Source organism: Jatropha curcas, chromosome 9 (assembly GCF_041381405.1).
Source record: "Jatropha curcas cultivar XTBG-Jc1 chromosome 9, XTBG_Jcur_1.0, whole genome shotgun sequence".
In the NCBI taxonomy this organism is placed as follows: Eukaryota; Viridiplantae; Streptophyta; class Magnoliopsida; order Malpighiales; family Euphorbiaceae; genus Jatropha; species Jatropha curcas.
The window spans coordinates 18,046,589-18,051,518 of NC_143159.1; the positions used below are offsets into that span (position 1 = coordinate 18,046,589).

Consider the following 4,930-nt stretch of genomic DNA (forward strand, 5'->3'; position numbering starts at 1 on the left):
GGATTAAAAATAAATAAACTTCAAAAATAATTAATTAATTGAACTTTTTAAAATGTTTTAAATTTGTACAACTAATAAGTAAATTGAATCCAACAAATTCAATACTAAAATAAATTGAATGAAATATAATAAAACATTTCATCCACTTGAGTACATAAATCAATGTAAATAAAAATAAACTTAAAAAATAACTCAAGTTTAGATTTAATTTAAAACCAAAACGGATGAAAGATTGAATCAAAAGCATACATTGAACTAATTTAAACTTGAAACTTTGAGTAAATTCTCTAATTTACATCGAATAAAATATACTTAATAAGAAGGATCATTTTCTAAAATTATTCCATTTCAAGAACTGAAAAGGGAGAGGAAAAAAAGAAAATAAAAAGAAGAGATTATGTTGTGTATGCCTCCCAATAATTAATTCATTTTCTTTTGTCAATTCCAAATTCATAGTTCTCCTTTTAATGATCCTTATGCCAGGAAGGAAAGTATGTATAAGATGATACTTTTCTGACATTTTTTCCATATCAGATTACATCGATAGGGACAGTACAATGTTAAAATTAATTAGTTAAATAGATTGTATGTCTCGTATGTTTATACCTCTACATTATCCATGATTAACTAAATGAGAAAATAAAAAATGACCAGCGAATAATTAAAGTATGAAAAATTATCATAAATTATATAATATTGCAAAAATTCTTTTTCATTCTCTATTGATAGAAAATCTTAATCAATAAATGAAATTATACAAATGCAAGCCGCAAAAAAACTTACTTGTAAGAGGAACGGTAAAGGGTTCAAAAAAAGGTAAATATGAAGAAGAATTTGAAAGTGTACATTTGAGAGAGAGAGAGAAGCACCTCAAAAGGTTCTTGCTCAGGAAGCAGATCCTAAAATCAAGACTAGTCATTTGCATTTCAACAATTAATAATTAGATCTGAAAACATTAGTACCAACAAGATGTGATGTGAAATAGAACATAATAATCAAACCCCTGGAAATTATCTGCGGCAGTTTCTATTAAAAAGTTGCTCAAAAAATGTAAGATTCCAATATGTAACAATACTTTTTTTCTAGTCAATTGTTAGCATCACCTCAATAATGTCAAAGCGGAAAATCACACAATCCACCTCCAAGACGCACAACTATGCACAAGGAACACCAAGAGTAATTAAATAGTCCAGAATGTTCGAATACGCTGCATGGAACAGTTAAAAAACCTGGTGTATTTGTTAGCAAAGACAAGCTTTATTGTAAATAAATTAACCACAAAAGCAAAATGCAACTAATTTGATTTCATAAACGAAATATAAAAACCGACAGAAACCCGACTCAAAACAAATGAAATTTTGAAACCAGCTCTATCCTAGAAAATAAGGCTAAGTATATATCAATCTTATTGACAATCATATCAAATGTAAGATTTGAAAGTATTGATATAGATATAGAATAAACAGAGAGCCAAGGACATATATTTTGTGCATTTGAAATTATTTTTTAAATAATAATTATCTCTAAATAATTATCTAAATAAATGATTAAAAAGGAAACAAAAACTAAGAAAATTTGTAAAAAAAAGAAAACAAAGAATGCTGAAAGATAAGAGTGCCATGTCAGCTTTTTAGAGATTTTTTTTTTATTTCAGGATTATATATATATATAGTCCCTTCAATAATTTTTCAATTGAATTAAAATACACAATTATTTCTATAAAAGCGTGTAAGTCCAGATCATCTTCATTTGGAGATTTTTTTTTTTTTTCATTAGTCAAAAATAGTGTTTTCTTTATTCAGCTTTCTATTTTTACTTTTTTAGTATTCAATTCATTCTTTATTTCTATATTTTTATTTGACTCTTAATTTTTTTAATTTAAAAATTAATTAATATTTAGTAATATTAACGATTCATCCAATCTAATCTATGAATCTATATATTTTAAATCTCAAAAAATATATTTTATAATTCATAGATATGGATTCTTATAATTTTGAAAGTTTTTGAATTTTCTTATATATAAAAAAGCTGTATTATATATTTTTGTGTGCAATATAAATTTTTTAAATTTTTTTCATCCTCTCGATCTTCTTTATATTACCATAAAAAGTTGTACATCTTCTTTCAATGCTATATTTATAATTTTATGTCTATTTTTAGTATACAAGATTAACATGTATTTCTGTGTATGAGACATCCATTTACTAATTATAGGCATTCAACTTTAATTTATTCAATGGCTTGGTGATTATTCTGTTAAAGGTAACTACTTGTCTTTTTTTAATTCAACCTAAAATGTAATAAATATTGTCAAAATATATATATATATATATATATATATATATATATATATATGAAACAATCCGAAAATTTTTTTTTTCAAAAATTATTCATTTAAAAATTTAACCGTAATTTAATGGAAAATAATTTTCTATACTACAAATCGAACTCAAAAACTAAATTTAAACCGTCAAACTCAATCGAAAAACGTGTAAATCAGTTGAAAACCGAGTCAAAACTCACGATTTGGACCAAACCAAACTCAAATCGGACCTAAATCACTTTAGAAGACCCTAGAATATTGAAAAATTATTTTTTGCCCCATGTTCTCTCTCCTCTCTCTCCTTCTTACCTCCCTGTCGCACGACGGCCCCCTTCCGTTACTTTCCCTCCTTTTTCCGGCCACCGGCCATGGAACCTGGCAACCAAGCGCTCTAACTTCATCTTCTCGACGAGATGAGCTTATCGGTGGTATTGATTTGTGAAATAGAGGCCAGAATCGAGGAAGATCGCGATCGAAAATTTCAACATCGCGCGATGGAGACTTCCGGCGATCCACGCCGTTACCAGCAAATTCAGCCTACAGAGAGGGCTTCTATCGATTCCTCATAACCTTCTGGTCATTTTCCCTTCACCGATTCCGGCTACAAAGCATGGATGGTGAAACCACCATGAACGGTGGAGTTGGGGTGGCTGTGGTGTTCGATCCGGCCAAACGAGCAACTAACTCCTCAAAACGACACCATATTCGGCTTTTACAAATGATCTCAAGCATTTTGGTGTGTGTTGCATGATTCTGGGTTGTTTGGTATTTTCCGGCCATCGTAAACGGCGACGTTCCGGTGACCGGCCGGCGAGGACAAGAGATAGAATTCTCTCCTCAGTGCCGTGAATGCAATGGTGTAGTTGAAATTTCAATGAACGGTTAGTGCTTATATTTCTGCATTAATTTTAAAATTTGCAAAGTTTGAGAAGATTGTGAGTTATGATTGATTAATTGTGAAATGCATTTATTTTTTATTTATACGTGTGGAGAATCAGAAATGTGAGCTTAATGGTTTAATGGTTTAGCCGGAATGAGTTGAGAAAATTTGATTTTGGGTAAAGAATTTTATTGTGAATGGTGTGATTAAAAATGGGTTGAGTCAATTTGATTTGGGTCTGAATTTAATTGTGATTATTTGTCTTGTTTGATTTTATAGTTAGACACTAAGGAACTACCAAGTGAAAGTAATTGAAATTAACTTAATAATATAAATTTTATTCGAATGTTAATAAATTAAAGCTTTCATTTGTTAGGTAAATAGCTATATAAGCTAGTTATAATTATATGAAGTAAAGAATGATTGATATTATCATTGGAACATGATTGGAGGTTATTGTAAGTTGTAACTTGATGGTTGGATGTTGGTGATGGTATTAAGTGGAGGATGGGCATTTAATTTGATTGATTGCCCAATGGATGAACTGTGTGGATTAAATAAATATATATAGTGAGTATGGATTGAATAAATATATATAGTGAGTATTTGACATTATCTTAACATGTAGAAACTCCTATTTTGTAAATCTCAATCGATTCTAAGCTGGTTATATTTAATGACTAAGTTAATAGGTTTGTTTGTATAATCCTTTCATATGATATATTCAAAATAAATCTTTTTATTTACTTTAGTTTTTTCCTTTGCATTTATGATTTATTAAATTGTCCAAGTTCGTCTACCGCTCTTGCAAATCTTAATCTAAGAGCTTATCTTCTCTATCACTGTGAATAATAATAAACAGTGCACTACCATCTGCATCATGCATAGTTACATTACCACATAATGCTATAATTATTTATTTATTTCATTATGACTTATTTAATTCATTACTTTCTACTTATTGTATATATGTGTATATTTATACATTTGCATAATCTTTGTTAATTAATGAGTTGCAGTTAAATGCGATGTTTGATTATTTGTGATATGATATTGCTTTGCTTTGTTTGTGTGGAATTTGGATGAAGTGGATTACCATGGGTTTGTGAGGGCGGTCTTTGATACCGTCGGCCATGTATGGGAAGATTGGTGCCCTCGTGTGCATCTGATGATATGGATTATATGGAAGTAGCCTCCTGTTGGTATGGAAAGAAAAGAGAGTATAAAAAAAATGAGAGCGCTGGTCAAGTGAGGATTAGACTGGTCGGCCATGCATGGGATATTGGCTTATCGGGGGTTTCGGTGACGCCACTGACCAATTTCCACTTGTTTGATTACCTGAAGGTGTAGTTACTTGTGGATGCTGATATTGTGCCATATGCTTGACCAGCTTTGTGTTCATTTTAGTAGTTTAGGAAGCATTTCGTGTGAATACTTGTGTTATGCAATAATTACTATTCATTATTAAACTTGTATTTCTTTTGTTTAACTTTCCCAGGAAGTAGATTCTTCTTTGTTCCGGCTAAAGCTTTATTTCCTTCACCGCAAAGCTAGAAAAGAAATTTCCTAATTTCAGTAATTAATTTATTATATAGTCATATGTACGAGAACTTGTTTATATTTATTTATTAGTGAACTCCGCAGTTGTAGGATTGTAACCGATAAACTTATGAGGATGTTTAATTATTTATTTATTTATGTGAATGCATGAATCTGTTAACTTA

At 29.8% G+C, this 4,930-nt stretch overlaps 1 long non-coding RNA gene across 1 annotated transcript; it reads left to right on the forward strand.

The window, feature by feature from the left end:
- The first annotated feature begins 2,165 nt into the window (after positions 1-2,165).
- On the forward strand, positions 2,166-4,930 carry LOC149493724 (uncharacterized). Its single transcript, XR_016322422.1, has 2 exons — positions 2,166-3,207; positions 4,705-4,930. It is a non-coding gene; the product is annotated as an uncharacterized LOC149493724 (long non-coding RNA).